The sequence below is a fragment of the Nyctereutes procyonoides genome, unplaced genomic scaffold (assembly GCF_905146905.1).
Source record: "Nyctereutes procyonoides isolate TBG_1078 unplaced genomic scaffold, NYPRO_anot_genome, whole genome shotgun sequence".
In the NCBI taxonomy this organism is placed as follows: Eukaryota; Metazoa; Chordata; class Mammalia; order Carnivora; family Canidae; genus Nyctereutes; species Nyctereutes procyonoides.
The window spans coordinates 20,216,657-20,235,430 of NW_026575035.1; the positions used below are offsets into that span (position 1 = coordinate 20,216,657).

The window sequence follows — 18,774 nt, forward strand, 5'->3', positions numbered from 1 at the left end:
CAAAGAAAAAAAATCACAAATTAAGAAATGCACAGAACTAAAGCAGGACATAGAGAAAAACTGATGGTATTATATGCTATATTAGGAAAAAAGAAGTCTCAAATAAATGATCAAAGTAATCTTCCACCATGAGGGGAATAAATTAAGCCCAGAACAAGCTAAAAAAGGAAATAATAAAGGTAAGCACTTGATAAAGGTATCAATAGAAGAGAAAACAGAAAAGTAATAGCTAAAACTCTTCACACTAAAAGCTAACATTTGGAAAGATTAATGTAACAAACAGATAAACCTCTAGCTGGACTCATTAGAGAAAAAGAAAGCAGACAAATTAGGAATATTAGGAATAAAAGCAAGGGAACCATTGCAGAATCTCCAGTCATTAAAAAGATAATAAGGGGGATCCCTGGGTGGCGCAGCGGGTTGGGGCCTGCCTTTGGCCCAGGGCGCGATCCTGGAGACCCGGGATCGAATCCCACGTCGGGCTCCCGGTCCATGGAGCCTGCTTCTCCCTCTGCCTATGTCTCTGCCTTGTCTCTGCTTCTCTCTCTCTGTGTGACTATCATAAATAAATAATTTTAAAAAAAAAGATAATAAGGAAATTTTATAGACTTCATGCCAATGAATTTGACAACCTAGGTAAAATGGGTAAATTCCTTGAAAGACACAAATGACCAAAACTGACACAAGAAGAAGTAGGAACATGAGCACTGCTATCTCAATTTAAAAATTGACTTTATAATTAAAAACAATTTCACAAATAGCTTTCTTCCTTGGCACATCACTGAAGATTCTGCTGTCGCTATGGGCCACCACCCTGCCCAAGGTTACCAGTATTGTAAGAACAAACTGTATCCAAACTCTCACTTCTGCAGAGGCATCCCTGATGCCAACATCTGCATCTTTGACCTGGGGTGGAAGATAGCAAAAGTGGATGAGTTCCCACTATATGGTATATGAATTTGATATATATATATCAAATGAATATGAGCAGTTCTCCTCTAAAGCCCTGCAGGCTCCCAGTATTTATGCCAATAAGTACTGGTGAAAAGCTGTAACAAAGATGGTTTTCACATCTAAGTGTGGCTCCACCCCTTCCATGTCATCCATATCAACAAGATGTCCTGTGCTGGGATTAACATGCTCCAGACAGGTATACTATACAGGGTGACTTTGGGAAGTCCCAGGGCAAAGTGGTCAGAGTCCACTTAGGCCAAATAGTCATGTCCATCTGTACCAAGCTGTAGAATAAGGAGCATGTAATTGAGGCCCTACACAGGGTTCAAGTTCCCTGGCTGCCAGAAGATTCACATTTCCAAGTTCCAACTTAACTAAGTTTAATGTGGAGGAATTTGAAGACATAGTGTTGAAAAGGAGGTCATCTCAGATGGTGTGTGCGGTCAAATACATCCCTAATCGTAGCCTCCTGGACAAATGGCAGGCTTTGCACTCATGAGAACCTCAGCACTGCCCCCTCTATTCATGCCCACCAATAAATCTTACTTCCGAGGGAGGGGCAAGACGGCGGAAGAGCAGGGTCCCCAAGTCACCTGTCCCCAACAAATTACCTAGATAACCTTCAAATCATCCTGAAAATCTACGAATTCAGCCTGAGATTTAAAGAGAGACCCTGGAACGCTACAGTGAGAAGAGTTCGCGCTTCCATCAAGGTAGGAAGACGGGGAAAAAGAAATAAAGGAACAAAAGGCCTCCGAGGGGGAGGGGCCCCGCGAGGAGCCGGGCTGAGGCCGGGGCGAGTGTCCCCAGGACAGGAGAGCCCCGTCCCGGAGGAGCAGGAGCTGCACCAACCTTCCCGGCGGCGGAAAGGGGCTCGCAGGGAGTTGGAGCAGGACCCAGGAGGGCGGGGATGCCCTCGGCTCCCGGGGACACTAACAGACACCTGCGCCCCGGGAGAGTGCTCCGAGCTCCCTAAGGGCTGCAGCGCGCACGGCGGGACCGGAGCAGCTCGGAGGGGCTCGGGCGGCGGCTCCGCGGAGGGGGCTGCGGGGCGGGAGCGCGAATCCCACAGCGCAGGCCCCGGAGCACAGGGCGCCGGGACACAGCCCAGGATCCGGCCTCCCCCGGGACAGGCAGAGGCCGGGAGGGCCCAGGACAGCGAGGACGCTCCTGCCCCGAGCTGAGCAGATCAGCGGCCCCGCCCCGGAGCCTCCAGGCCCTGCGGACGGGACGGAGAGCCCCGGAGTTACTGCGGGGGCTGACTCCAGGCTTCCAGAGTTGCCATAGCAACTGCGGCTGTTCCTCCTGGGGCCTCACGGGGTCAACAACCCCCACTGAGCCCTGCAGCAGGCAGGGGCAGAGCAGCTCCCCCAAGTGCTAACACCTGAGAATCAGCACAGCAGGCCCCTCCCCCAGGAGACCAGCTGGACGGACCAGTTCCAGGGGAAGTCAAGTGACTTAAAGTCTACAGATTCAGAGGATACTCCCCCGTGTTTGTTTGTTTTTTTCTTTTGCTTTTTGATTTCTGTTTGCTTCCCCCACCTTTTTTTTTCCTTTCTTTCTTTTTCTCTCTTTTTCTTCTCTTTTTTTCTTTTTTTCTTCTTTCTTTTTTCTTTTTCTCTTTTCTTTCATTCTTTCTCTCCTCTCTTTTCCTCTTTTTCCCAATACAACTTGTTTTTGGCCACTCTGCACTGAGCAAAATGACTAGAAGGAAAACCTCACCTCAAAAGAAAGAATCAGAAACAGCCCTCTCTCCCACAGAGTTACAAAATCTGGATTACACTTCAATGTCAGAAAGCCAATTCAGAAGCACTATTCTACAGCTACTGGTGGCTCTAGAAAAAAGCATTAAGGACTCACGAGATTCATGACTGCAGAATTTAGATCTAATCAGGCAGAAATTAAAAATCAATTGAATGAGATGCAATCCAAACTAGAAGTCCTAACGACGAGGGTTAACGAGGTGGAAGAACGAGTGAGTGACATAGAAGACAAGTTGATGGCAAAGAGGGAAACTGAGGAAAAAAGAGACAAACAATTAAAAGACCACGAGGATAGATTAAGGGAAATAAATGACAGCCTGAGGAAGAAAAACCTACGTTTAATTGGGGTTCCCGAGGGCGCCGAAAGGGCCAGAGGGCCAGAATATGTATTTGTACAAATCCTAGCTGAAAACTTTCCCAATCTGGGAAGGGAAACAGGCATTCAGATCCAGGAAATAGAGAGATCCCCCCCTAAAATCAATAAAAACCGTTCCAACACCTCGACATCTAATAGTGAAGCTTGCAAATTCCAAAGATAAAGAGAAGATCCTTAAAGCAGCAAGAGACAAGAAGTCCCTGACTTTCATGGGGAGGAATATTAGGGTAACAGCAGACCTCTCCACAGAGACCTGGCAGGCCAGAAAGGGCTGGCAGGATATATTCAGGGTCCTAAATGAGAAGAACATGCAACCAAGAATACTTTATCCAGCAAGGCTCTCATTCAAAATGGAAGGAGAGATAAAGAGCTTCCAAGACAGGCAGGAACTGAAAGAATATGTGACCTCCAAACCAGCTCTGCAAGAAATTTTAAGGGGGACTCTTAAAATTCCCCTTTAAGAAGAAGTTCAGTGGAACAATCCACAAAAACAAGGACTAAATAGATATCATGATGACACTAAACTCATATCTGTCAATAGTAACTCTGAACGTGAACAGGCTTAATGACCCCATCAAAAGGCGCAGGGTTTCAGACTGGATAAAAAAGCAGGACCCATCTATTTGCTGTCTACAAGAGACTCATTTTAGACAGAATGACACCTACAACCTGAAAATAAAAGGTTGGAGAACCATTTACCATTCAAATGGTTCTCAAAAGAAAGCAGGGGTAGCCATCCTTATATCAGATAAACTAAAATTCACCCGAAGACAGTAGTGAGAGACGAAGAGGGACACTATATCATACTTAAAGGATCTATCCAGCAAGAGGACTTAACAATCCTCAATATATATGCCCCGAATGTGGGAGCTGCCAAATACTTAAACGAATTATTAACCAAAGTGAAGAAATACTTAGATAATAATACACTTATACTTGGTGACTTCAATCTAGCTCTCTCTACCCTCGATAGGTCTTCTAAGCACAACATCTCCAAAGAAACGAGAGCTTTAAATGATACACTGGACCAGATAGATTTCACAGATATCTACAGAACTTTACATCCAAACTCAACTGAATACACATTCTTCTCAAGTGCACATGGAACTTTCTCCAGAATAGACCACATACTGGGTCACAAATCGGGTCTGAACCGATACCAAAAGATTGGGATCGTCCCCTGCATATTCTCAGACCATAACGCCTTGAAATTAGAACTCAATCACAAGAAGAAGTTTGGAAGGACCTCAAACACGTGGAGGTTAAGGACCATCCTGCTAAAAGATAAAAGGGTCAACCAGGAAATTAAGGAAGAATTAAAAAGATTCATGGAAACTAATGAGAATGAAGATACAACTGTTCAAAATCTTTGGGATGCAGCAAAAGCAGTCCTGAGGGGGAAATACATCGCAATACAAGCATCCATTCAAAAACTGGAAAGAACTCAAATACAAAAGCTAACCTTACACATAAAGGAGCTAGAGAAGAAGCAGCAAATCGACCCGACGCCCAGCAGAAGAGAGAGTTAATTAAAATTCGAGCAGAACTCAACGAAATTGAGACCAGAAGAACTGTGGAACAGATCAATAGAACCAGGAGTTGGTTCTTTGAAAGAATTAATAAGATAGATAAACCATTAGCCAACCTTATTAAAAAGAAGAGAGAGAAGACTCAAATTAATAAAATCATGAATGAGAAAGGAGAGATCACTACCAACACCAAGGAAATACAAACGATTTTAAAAACATATTATGAACAGCTCTACGCCAATAAATTAGGCAATCTAGAAGAAATGGACGCATTCCTGGAAAGCCACAAACTACCAAAACTGGAGCAGGAAGAAATAGAAAACCTGAACAGGCCAATAACCAGGGAGGAAATTGAAGAAGTCATCAAAAACCTCCCAAGACACAAGAGTCCAGGGCCAGATGGCTTCCCAGGGGAATTCTATCAAACGTTTAAAGAAGAAATCATACCTATTCTACTAAAGCTGTTTGGAAAGATAGAAAGAGATGGAGTACTTCCAAATTCATTCTATGAGGCCAGCATCACCTTAATTCCAAAACCAGACAAAGACCCCACCAAAAAGGAGAATTACAGACCAATATCCCTGATGAACATGGATGCAAAAATTCTCAACAAGATACTAGCCAATAGGATCCAACAACACATTAAGAAAATTATTCACCATGACCAAGTAGGATTTATCCCCGGGACACAAGGCTGGTTCAACACTCGTAAAACAATCAATGTGATTCATCATATCAGCAAGAGAAAAACCAAGAACCATATGATCCTCTCATTAGATGCAGAGAAAGCATTTGACAAAATACAGCATCCATTCCTGATCAAAACTCTTCAGAGTGTAGGGATAGAGGGAACTTTCCTCGACATCTTAAAAGCCATCTACGAAAAGCCCACAGCAAATATCATTCTCAATGGGGAAGCACTGGGAGCCTTTCCCCTAAGATCAGGAACCAGACAGGGATGTCCACTCTCACCACTGCTATTCAACATAGTATTGGAAGTCCTAGCCTCAGCAATCAGACAACAAAAAGACATTAAAGGCATTCAAATTGGCAAAGAAGAAGTCAAACTCTCCCTCTTCGCCGATGACATGATACTCTACATAGAAAACCCAAAAGCCTCCACCCCAAGATTGCTAGAACTCATACAGCAATTTGGTAGCGTGGCAGGATACAAAATCAATGCCCAGAAATCAATGGCATTCCTATACACTAACAATGAGACTGAAGAAAGAGAAATTAAGGAGTCAATCCCATTTACAATTGCACCCAAAAGCATAAGATACCTAGGAATAAACCTAACCAAAGAGGTAAAGGATCTATACCCTAAAAACTATAGAACACTTCTGAAAGAAATTGAGGAAGACACAAAGAGATGGAAAAATATTCCATGCTCATGGATTGGCAGAATTAATATTGTGAAAATGTCAATGTTACCCAGGGCAATTTACACGTTCAATGCAATCCCTATCAAAATACCATGGACTTTCTTCAGAGACTTAGAACAAATTATTTTAAGATTTGTGTGGAATCAGAAAAGACCCCGAATAGCCAGGGGAATTTTAAAAAAGAAAACCATAGCTGGGGGCATCACAATGCCAGATTTCAGGTTGTACTACAAAGCTGTGGTCATCAAGACAGTGTGGTACTGGCACAAAAACAGACACATAGATCAATGGAACAGAACAGAGAACCCAGAAGTGGACCCTGAACTTTATGGTCAACTAATTCGACAAAGGAGGAAAGACTATCCACTGGAAGAAAGACAGTCTCTTCAATAAATGGTGCTGGGAAAATTGGACATCCACATGCAGAAGAATGAAACTAGACCACTCTCTTGCACCATACACAAAGATAAACTCAAAATGGATGAAAGATCTAAATGTGAGACAAGATTCCATCAAAATCCTAGAGGAGAACACAGGCAACACCCTTTTTGAACTTGGCCACAGTAACTTCTTGCAAGATACATCCACGAAAGCAAAAGAAACAAAGCAAAAATGAACTATTGGGACTTCATCAAGATAAGAAGCTTTTGCACAGCAAAGGATACAGTCAACAAAACTCAAAGACAACCTACAGAATGGGAGAAGATATTTGCAAATAACATATCAGATAAAGGGCTAGTTTCCAAAATCTATAAAGAACTTATTAAACTCAACACCAAAGAAACAAACAATCCAATCATGAAATGGGCAAAAGACATGAAGAGAAATCTCACAGAGGAAGACATAGACATGGCCAACATGCACATGAGAAAATGCTCTGCATCACTTGCCATCAGGGAAATACAAATCAAAACCACAATGAGATACCACCTCACACCAGTGAGAATGGGAAAATTAACAAGGCAGGAAACAACAAATGTTGGAGAGGATGCGGAGAAAAGGGAACCCTCTTACACTGTTGGTGGGAATGTGAACTGGTGCAGCCACTCTGGAAAACTGTGTGGAGGTTCCTCAAAGAATTAAAAATAGACCTGCCCTACGACCCAGCAATTGCACTGTTAGGGATTTACCCCAAAGATTCAGATGCAATGAAACGCCGGGACACCTGCACCCCGATGTTTCTAGCAGCCATGTCCACAATAGCCAAACTGTGGAAGGAGCCTCGGTGCCCATCGAAAGATGAATGGATAAAGAAGATGTGGTTTATGTATACAATGGAATATTCCTCAGCCATTAGAAACGACAAATACCCACCATTTGCTTCAACGTGGATGGAACTGGAGGGTATTATGCTGAGTGAAGTAAGTCAATCGAGAAGGACAAACAGTGTATGTTCTCATTCATTTGGGGAATATGAATAATAGTGAAGGGAATATAAGGGAAGGGAGAAGAAATGTGTGGGAAATATCAGAAAGGGACACAGAACATAAAGACTTCTAACTCTGGGAAATGAACTAGGGGTGGTGGAAGGGGAGGAGGGCGGGGGTGGGGGTGAATGGGTGACGGGCACCGAGGGGGACACTTGACGGGATGAGCACTGGGTGTTATTCTGTATGTTGGTAAATTGAACACCAATAAAAATTAATTTATTAAAATAAATAAATAAATAAATCTTACTCCCTGTCAAACAAAACAAAACAACTAAAGTCCAGGTGATTTCACAGTTGGATCCTATCAAACATTTAAGGAAGATATCATATCAATCCCTTATAAACTCTTTTGGAAAAACAGAAGAAAGGAAACACTTTCTAATTCATTCTAGGAAGCCAGTTTTATCTTGATTCTAAAGCCAAAGATCTCACTTTGAGATGAGAACTACAGACTAATATTCTTCAGGAACATGTTTGATGCAGATACTATTTGCAGAATGCAGAAATGTTTGATGAGATACTAGATCAGAAAACCAAATCCAGAAATATATATATATATATATGTATATATATATATTCTACTTTTCATGATATATATATATATATATATCATGAACAAGTAGAATTTATCCTGGAAATGCAAGGCCTGTTCAGTATTTAAACATTATCCAATGTAAATCTATTATATTAGTAGAATAAATGGCAAAAATATAATTATTTCAATAGATACTGAAAGAGTATAAAATTTAATAGGAAAAACATGTAGCAAACTAGAAGTAGATATGAACTTCCTCAACATGACCAAGGGCATGTACAAAAAACCTATAATTAATATATTTAGTGGTGAGAGCCTTAATCTTTTCTAGATTAAAAACATAGCAAGTATTTTGCTTTTCAACACTGGTATTTAACATTGCATTGGCAATCCTGGCCAGTGCAATAAAATAAGAAAAAGTAATAAAAGGCATATAGATGAGAAAAGAAGCAGTATAATTTTTCTTATTTTTAAGATGACAGAAATCTGTAAAAAAAAAAAAAAAAAGCTATCAAATCTAAAAAGTGAATCTAACAAGGTTGCAGAATACAAAGCCAATATATAAAAAGCAGTTGAAACTGGAGATATGACATCAGTTACAAAATCAAATAATAAAAGAAAAATGCTTCATTTACAATAGCATCAAAGATATTTAGGAATAAATTTGATGAAAGACACATAAGTCCTTTATACTAAAAACTAGGATAGCTTACATAGGGAAACTAAACTAGACGTTAATGGAGAGATGTACCATGTTTGTGGATTGAAGACTTGACATTATTAATATGACAATCTTCCCTAATTTTTCAGTAGATTTCATGTAATTCCAATCAAAGCCTTAACTGGCTGCTTTTGAAAGATATTCACAAGCCAACTGTAAATTTATATGGACAGGCAAAAGACTCAGGATAGCCAAAATTATTTCAGAAAAGAAAGAGGTTGAACTTAAACATTGCCTGATCTCAAGCTTTACTATAAAGATACAGTAATCAAGACAGTATGTCCATGTGTAAGGCTAGACATATAAATATATGGGATAGAAAAGAAAACTAAAAAAAAAACTCACACTTTTATGGTCATTTTTTTCCAAAAGTACTAAAGTCAATGAAAAAAGAGCATTTTGTTTTTCAAAAAATATTTCTGGAACACCTGGATCTGTTTGCAAATAATAATAATAATAATAATAATAATAATAATAATAATAATAATGTGATCACTCAAACCACACATTCAAATTAACTTAGAATGTATCATCATCTAAATATAAGAGCTAAGATGATAAAACTTCAAAAACAAAACATAGGAAGAAATCTTTCTCATATTGTGTTAGGCAAAGATTTCTTAAACAGATATAAAAAGCCCAGATTAAACACAAAAAATTGTAAAGTAGTCTTCATTAAGATGAAATCACTTTCTCTGTGAAAGATATAATTGGGTGGGGGGGGGGGAAGCAGGCCAGAGTCATATTCAGAAAAATAATTGTGAAACGTGTGTTTGACAAGGATTTATCTAGAATACATTAAGAATTCTTACAATTCAATAATAGGACTAAATAACCCAATGAAATATAGATCAAGGATTTGGGTTTTTTTAAAAAAAATATTTATTTATTCATGAGAAAGAGAGAGAGGCAGAGACACAGGCAGAGGGAGAAGCAGGCTCCATGCAAGGAGCCCAATATGGGACTCGATCCCAGGACCCCAGGATCACACCCTGGGCCAAAGGCAGGCACTCAACCTCTGGGACACCCAGGCATCCCTAGATCAAAGGTTTGAATAGATACCTTATAAAATATGATATATCAATGGCTAGTAGGCACATGAAAATATTCTCAATATCACTAGTCATTTAGAGAAATGTAACTTAAAATGATAATGAGATACTACCATATACCCACTAGAGTGGTATAAGTTAAGAAGCCTAACAATACCAAACGTTGGTGAGGATGTGGAGCAAGTAGACCTTCACACACTGCTGGTGGGAATGCAAAACTGGTCACATGTTTTTGAAAACAATATGACAGAATCTTATGAATTCAAACATAGATATGCTATCCAACTCAGCAACTCTACTTCTAGACATTGACTAAGAGAAATAAAAACATATGTCCACATAAAGACATGTATATAAATAAATGAGTTCATAGCAGTGTTTATTCACAACAGTAAAAAACTGGAAACAACCCAAATATTCAACAAATGAATGGATAAGCAAAGTGTAGTGTCTTCATAATGTGGAACAAAAAAATTAGTACACAAAACATGAATGGCTCTCAAAAACATTTTGCTAAGTGAGAAAAGTTAAACACAATGGACTACATAATGGATGAGTCCATAAATATTAAATTCCAAAAAAGGCAAAGCTATGGTAATTGCAAGGGGCTGGGTGGAAGAATGAGAGTTAACTGACAAAGGACAAGAGGGGAAGGTTTAGGTAAAGGGAAATGTTGCATAAGTAATTTGTGTGGTGGTTACAGAACTGTTACCAAATTTTATCAAAATATATGTTTAAATGTGGTGAACTATATACCTTGATTTAAAAAAAAAAAATAAAAGGAGGGGATCCCTGGGTGGCTCAGGGGTTTAGCGCCTGCCTTTGGCCCAGGGCGCGATCCTGGATTCCCGGGATCGAGTCCCATGTCGGGCTCCTGGCATGGAGACTGCTTCTCCCTCTGCCTGTGTCTCTGCCTCTCTCTCTCTCTGTGTGTGTGTGTGTGTCTATCATAAATAAGTAAATAAATAAATCTTTAAAAAAAAAAAAAAAGGAGGTCAGCCCTGGTGGCGCAGCGGTTTAGGGCCGCCTGCAGCCCCGGGGTGTGATCCTGGACACCTAGGATCAAGTCCCATGTTGGGCTCCCCTGCATGGAGCCTGCTTCTCCCTTTGCCTGTGTCTTTGCCCTCTCTCTCTCTCTCTCTCTCTCTCTCTCTCTCTCTCTGTGTCTCTATGAATAAATAAATAAAATCTTTAAAAAAAAGAAATAAAAGAAAAGAAAACATAGATATCTAATTTGATCAAATAAACAAGCAAACAAAAACTTCTTTTGTTTACCATATTTTCAACAAAAAGTTCCATAATGAAAATGATTTGAATGTAGAGTCTTGAATTTGGGCACTTTCTGTTCAATGGGATCCCAATGATAGAGAATAGGTTCAAGCCTTAGGTCTTCTTTCCAACTCCTACAGTTTTTATTAACAGCTATCTCCAGGCAAAAGAGAAAGATGAAAGAAGAAAAGCTCTTATTTGCTTATATACTTATATTTGTGAATTTGCCCCATTTCCACAAGTACAGTCTAATTCTATAATGCCACCGTGAGAGGCTACGATTCTGGTAAAACAAAAACAGAAAGATGTCCTCCCCTCCAACCACTCTTTTTCCCAGGAAAATAACTATTGTCATAAACAATCTGGGAAATAAAATTAAAGTACAAAAGGATACATGTTTGCCTCTTGCAAAAGACCTAGGAATTGATCTGGCTGTTTGTGAGGTGGAGTGAAGCTTTATGTGTGTGATAAGAAAACCAGCATGTTATTCTTTTCTAGCACTTGAAGCATGTGCCGCTGTTGGCTCAGCACTTCTCTTTAGGAACTGAAAAAGCCTCTGGTCTGGATGACAAGCCCTGCCAGTCCTTTAGGTAATATTCCTTTTCCTCCTCTTGCTTCCTACAGAAAACTGACTTTATTCAGGGTATGGAAGCTCACAGTTTAAAAACTCAGATTCTTTCGCTATTTTGGGTAATGAGATATAAGTGAGGCTACTTACCTTCCATTGGCAATTGTAGGAGAACTGTCATTTTCCTGATAAATCGATGATCAAATCAGATGACCCACACCCTTTGTGTTTACCCTTCAGAAAGAGGGGCAGCTATCCTGCAGGCAGGAAAATGAAAGCCATACACTAAGAGTGGCTGCACTTTGAGGGATTTTGGAGCTGATCAAAAAAAACGATATGGTCTCCAGGCATAGTAACCCATAACACACTTGACTGGGCCGCACTTGGACAGGATTGCGTAAAATGGGCTCACAACGTGGGGCTATCCCAGAAGCTCACAGTAAGAAGGGGCACTGCCCAGCAGGGGAGGAGGACAAGGAGACTCCCTGAGGAGATGGGGATTAGAGACACATCTCATGGGCCCAACTGATGTACTCCAGCAACACAGCAGTAGGGAGTCTGTGGGTCAGAGAGCCCCAAAGGGCCACAACAGCTCCAGGTCTTATAACCGCAAGGTTCTGTACCATCTATAACTAGCAGATGTAGATTGAGGTTTTGGGAGGTGTGCAAAGCAGGGAGGCTCTAAGTGGCTAACGATTGACTCATTTGGACTATAGTTAAAATAATTTCATGTATTAGGTACTGGCAGGCTGTTGAGCGAATGGGCACAGTGAAAAAATAAACAACCCAAGAGCTGATACACAGAGGCTTATTTCTCTAGCAGAGCGATGAAGCAAGAGCTAAATGGGGCTGGTCCCATGTAGTACCCCTAGGCAGAGCTGCCCACACCAGCCTGGGCTTCTGTATCTCTGTACTTCTAGTTACTTGAGTAAAAGAACACCGGTTTGGTTGAACCACTAGATTCATTAAGCTCTTTACATGTACTATTCCATTTACCCCTTATAGCAAGTCTGTGCAGTAACTACTATTCTTATACCTTCATGGGAAGAGACTGAGGCCCAGAGACCTAAAGGAACTTGTCCATAGTCACACAGCAAAACAAGTCTTTAGAGCCAGTGTCTGCATAGTTTACTGAAAAGAAATGGAGAAAGAATGCAAATAACAATATGTAGAAGCACAGAAAGCCAGACAGGGGGAACATGATCCAGATCTACTGATCCAATTTCTACAAAAAGCTAATAGCACAGTGAAAAAAAAAGGGGGAACTTTCTGGATTTAGAGACTCAAAATGACTTGTTGCCCAATTTAGACAAAACTGATAATAATCTATCTCTGCCACTGATCACAACTAAATTCTCTGAACAGAAAACAAAAAGTGGCTACTCAAAGATCATGAAAAGTAAACAATGAGTGGACTGAGGATCAAAGTCGAAATGTGAATCATGATGGATGACATGGACAGCTTCCACTGTGTGGGACTGTGTGTCAATATGGGAGGCTAAACTCTGAGAACTCCATCTTTCTAGATAGAGGACTACAGAAAGACAGAATGGGGCCAGAGATTATAAGAGAAATCCCAGACTATAGAGGGCTAGGGAAGGGTACCCCCCAATTCTGTGTCTGAACTGACATAAGTCCCAGGGTGCCCCATGAGCTATATATGTGTCACAGACCAAATATATATAATGACGTGTTTGAGAACTGAAGTCCATATTAACCACTGCCCCAGTGCCAGATGAACCCTTGTGTGGTGCCCATGCTGGGCCAGACATTTCACTAAAGAAAACATGTAGTAGGCGAATAAGCACATAGCAGCATCTCAAATATTTAGTCTTCAGGAACATGCAAATTAAAACCACAAAGATGACTACAGTAAATAATACAGTTACTTTGGATGAATTGTTTGGTCATTTCTTATAATGCTGAACATGCATTCACCATATGATTCAATCCTACTTATAGGTATTTGCCCAAGAGAAATGAAAATATTCACACAAAAACTTGTATGTGAAGGTTTACAAAGCTTTATTTTCAATCCCCCCCCCCCAAATATTGGAAACAATCCAATGTCCTTTAGATGGTAAATGGGTAAACAAATTGCGGTATACATAAGTAATGGAATACTACTCAGGATTGTATGACATGTTGGCAAAGACAAAATTAGAGGGATGGAGACTATATTGTTCAGTAGCTGTTGAAGAGAATGTCACTATGGTGGGGCAGCCAAAGGAAGTTTTTTGTAGTGATGGAACTGTCTGTATTTTATGGTGGTGGCTACACAAATTTAGACATTTGTCTAAACTCATAAAACAGTGCATGAGAAAAGGTGAATTTTAATGTAAAGTTTTTTTTAAAAAGTTTTATTTATTTATTTATTTGACAGAGAGAGGGAGAGAGCACAAGCAGGGTGAGTGGCAAGCAGAGGGAGAGGGAGAAGCAGGCTCCCGCTGAGCAGGGAGCCCGATGCGGTCAATTCCAAAACCCTGAGATCATGACCTGAGCCGAAGGCAGATGCTTAACCGACTGAGCTACCCAGGTGCCTTGTACATTTTTTTAATTTATCTTTTTATTGTAAATTATTTAAATTAAATAATTAGAAAAAGACATTCAAGTGATGTAACAGCCAAATGTAGCAGGTAGTCTCTCTTTTGATTGTGATTTGAAACTAACTGAGAAAGATATTTTGAGATTTCTGTGGAAACTTACGTATGGAGTCCATGTTAAATGATATCAAGGAATTGTTATTTTTGATTGGGGTTGTATGGGCATTGTGATTGAGTGAAAAATATCCTTATGTTTGAGAGATGCTTACTATACCATTCAATGCTGGTTATGTCTACAGATTTTCAAAAATTTTAATAAGTAATAAAAAGCTGCTTTGTGTCAAAATAAGCAGAAATAACTTTTTAAAGTAGTGGATCTAAGATTTATACCTATTTTTTTCATTATGCTAAAGCCTACTCTTTACCACTATGCTCTACAGCTATCCTCTGTATTCCGACTTATTTGTTGCAACTTTCCTATTTCCATGTATGAAATATAAAATATGTAAATAATCTAAGAGTGACTATGGACATTATTCAGGTAATCTGCAAAAACATGGCCTCATGAATTGCTTTAATATGCTGTCTTCTCCACTGAGAAGCTATTTCTCTGCCACCCCTAACCCCTGAAGAGTGCCATTAAAATGCCATTGGAATTTTTCTAAATAATGAAAAGTTGTCAGGAATTTGAAATACCCACTTCTTTTTTTTAATCTCATTTAAAAAAGTTAAATTCAATTAATTAACATATAATGTATTATTAGTTTCAGAAGTTGAGGTCAGTGATTCATCAGTCTTCCATAACAACCAGTGCTCATTCCATCCTGTGCCCTCCCTAATGCCCATCACCCAGTTGCCCCATCCCCCCACACCCTTACCCTCGAACGACCTTCAGTTTGTTTCCTATGATTAAAAGTCTCTTATGGTTTGTCTCCCTCTCTGATTTAGTCTTGTTTTATTTTCCCCTCCCTTCCTCTATGATCCTCTGTTTTGTTTTATGAAACACTTCTTATAAAAACCTCAGAAATTTCCCCATATTTCCCCTCTGTTGATATATTTTTAGTTGTTTTTCAATCATTTCAAAAATATTTCAGTGGGGTCAGATAGATGGTGGATACTTTGAAACCTATGAAAAGGCATTATGTTAATTCATCCAAGGATGGCACATACAGAATGTGGAGGGCAGGGTGATACTCCAGCACTCATCTTGTGCTATCCTCCCCACCATGCACCTGGCAGACTCTTAGAGTACTCTCAAGTCATCACATCACCAAGAGAAATACGTTGCTATACACATTTCAAGGTGAACCTAGAAGCTGCCCACGGTAGGACTATAGAGAAGCCATCTGGACCCACAGCAGAATAACCATCTGTTTACACCTGGTTTGTTGCTTAGCCATTAAGATGAAATGTGGCCCAGGAAATATTGCTGTAATACAGCACAAAATAATAATCTCAAGATAAACTTCTCCTTTGTGAGAGGGCCATTTCCCCCTACATGTATGTATATCTTATATGTAAGCTTTTTATACAGTTATACACACATGCTTTCACTAACACATCAATCTAGATCAATTAGAAAATAAACATTTACTGAGCATTTGCTATGGACCAAGCACTGTTCTAGCACTTTGTATATGTTAACTCATTTCATCCTCACAAAACCATTATGACATGGTACTCCATTCATACCCATCTGACAGATAAGGCAGGTTGTTCTCAACTAGGTACACTGGGCTCTAAAGGTCATTCAGAATTGTATGTGGAAATGTAAACTTGTATTGCTGAAAGTTGGCCAATAGAACTGATGTAGTACACAAAAAACAGATTTGTTTAAAGCAAAATACTACTTGTTCTATAAATAATTTTTAACTCTTAAATACATCCATGTACTATGTCCTGATATGGTGAACACTTGTTCTGTCCCTATACCAGCTTTCACATCATGTGGTCCTGTGGAAAGTGACCCTAGCTCGAGCTAATAGTTGATAGGGCATCTCATAGGTTGGGCCAAAACACAGACATTTGATTCAGTCACTATTTTTCTTCAGCACTTCTGTAACCAGAAGTGCTAAAGAGAGAGAGAGTCACTCGTTGGGGGAAAATTGTGAGAGTTGGGAGCCAGAGACAGCCATGTTTTTTGCCACATGATGGAATTTAATCTTCTTTGGGGACAAAAAAATGAAGCCAAAACCCATTGGTGGGAGAGAGAAACAGAAGCCTAGCAATATAGGTAGGCTAGGCTAGGCTAGGCTAAGACTTTGTTTTCCCATTGTTCTTGAGGCCCAGATATGTGTCTATCAGGTTCATGACTTACTTGCTCATCTCTTTCTTTAGTCAGTGGTCTCTTTCAGCAAATTCCTCATTTTCGCCAAATTATATGAAGCTGTTTTTGACACTGGGCATATAGAGTAAATTGCATTATTGTTACACATTTTTCTCTCCCCCCCCCCCAAATAAACTAAATATCCATATATACCCTTTGCCATGTAACTTGCCTTCCTCCTGGTTGGGGGGTATGTATCTCTGCTTCACTGACTTTGGGTTTGACCATGTGACCCATTTGGTCCAGGTATAGGGTAGAAGTTACAGGGAGGCAGCTTGAGCAGAATTTTTTTAAGAAGTGGTGCATATTTGCACCATTACTCTTGGGTTTCTGCCCTCTGCCATGTGAACAACATACATCAATAGGGGCCACTTCTCTAGCCTGGCTCTTAGCATAAGCAGAGACTTGACCCATCATATACCTGCTGCCTGTAACATAGCCTCAGACCCTCAGAGCTGCAGTCAACCAGCTCCTGACATGTAACCTAGTGATGAACTGTTATTTTTGTAAGGCTCTCAGATTTTTTTTAAAGATTTTATTTATTTATTCATGAGAGACAGAGAGAGAGAGAGAGAGGCAGAGACACAGGCTGAGGGAGAAGCAGGCTTCAGGCAGGGAGCCCGACGTGGACTCAATCCCAGGTCTCCAGGATCAGGCCGTGGGCTGAAGGCAGCACTAAACCACTGAACCACCTGGGCTGCCTGCCTCTCAGATTTTGAAGTTGTTACACAGCATTATCTCAGCAAGAACAGACTGTCACGGGACTATTACAGTCTTGATCATTTTGTCCTGTGCAAAAGTAGTTTTTATGCCATAAGTCCTTGAGGATAGCGTTATTACTATTGCTTATTTTGCAGTGGTGGAAACTGAGTCTTAGAGTGTATAAGCAACTTTCCCAAGTCTACTGAAAGAGACAGGAATCAAATATAGCTGACTCCAGAGCCCATGCACTTAAAGATTTTTATACTGCCTCAACATCAAGCTGTATCACACTTTTACAATCTGCATACATAGCACATATAGTTGCTCTGTGTGGGGAAATATAACCTGACTGGGCATATATCTAAATTGGTGTAGCTCATTATGAGATTCTATTAAGTGGCTATATTACATAAATATGCAATATATGCATGCATTCCTACAAGAATATACTATGCTGTATAAGTGTACTAGTTTTAAGAAATTCTAAAGAGTAAGATATTAAAAGTATAGGAAAGAGAAAGTAGGCAATTTTTATTTATATCAAATTCTTGCTCTCACTTTCAAATGGATACAGTACAGGCTTTTTTTTTTTAACATACAAAGCTCTCCAAGCATATTTAAAATGTTATACAGTTTACAAAATTAGATTTGTATGCATTTTTTCCCAAAATTATATAAAAAATTATGTTACATCTCTAACAGATTGAATATCTGCAATAAATTATATCAACAGAGGAGGTTTTATGGCAATTAGCAAGTGCCTTTAAAAAGTAATTGATGATTCAATGGTATTCCTAACTATTATTTTTGAAAGAGTTTTAGACATTTTAACGAGCAGTTTCAGGGCTAATTGTTACTGTTGTTATTTTTAGAAACATGGCAGAGTCTAAGTACCAATTTGCTCTGCTATCTACATATTTGCCTAATTTCTACAAGTGATGAAATGTAGCTGTCCTCACAGGAGTTGTCCTTTGGCATCAATTTGAGATTTAGTTCAGGAGGAGGAGAGAAAGGGGAAAACTGGTGCAGGGCAGGGCGTCCACCCACCCATGCACCTATGTGCTCTGGAATGAAAGCACACCATGCCAGACAGCTTTATATTGTGATAAGCAAAGGGTGGGATTCTGAAACCATATTTAGAATCCTCTTAAAATCTTGTCCCCAGAGTATCGATTCTTTTTAAAGTGTATCTTGTAGGATTGCCAGAGGCTCTCCTTTCAAACATTTCTTTCTATCAATAGGAGGTTGACTGAAGGACACCAAATCAGTATTTTTTTTTTTAAAGTAGTACATCTCTTACTTCCTTTTGGTTCAATTGATAACTTGTGACTGGCCTTTCAAGTTCTTTGATTCATTAGGGATAACATCTTCACTATATGTATGGGAAAGTTTAGGACTTGGTAATAAAAGTGAACCAGTGAAGGTCTTGAGGCAAGAATCAGAAGGGCTCTGCACATGGGTCATATGCTGGAAATGTTGGAGTTGGGATTCTATGTATCTATGTATCTATCCATATATTCTATGTATCTATCCATCTATCCATCTATCTGTATCTATCTACCTATGTCTCTATCTACCTCTGCTTACCATCTTTCTCTCCGTCTCTCTTATCTTTCTCTCC

The 18,774-nt window shown here is 39.8% G+C and overlaps 1 pseudogene; it reads left to right on the forward strand.

Annotated features, from left to right (window-relative positions):
* The first annotated feature begins 801 nt into the window (after positions 1-801).
* Positions 802-1,453, forward strand: LOC129505398 (60S ribosomal protein L10-like; annotated as a pseudogene).
* The last annotated feature ends 17,321 nt before the right edge of the window (positions 1,454-18,774 follow it).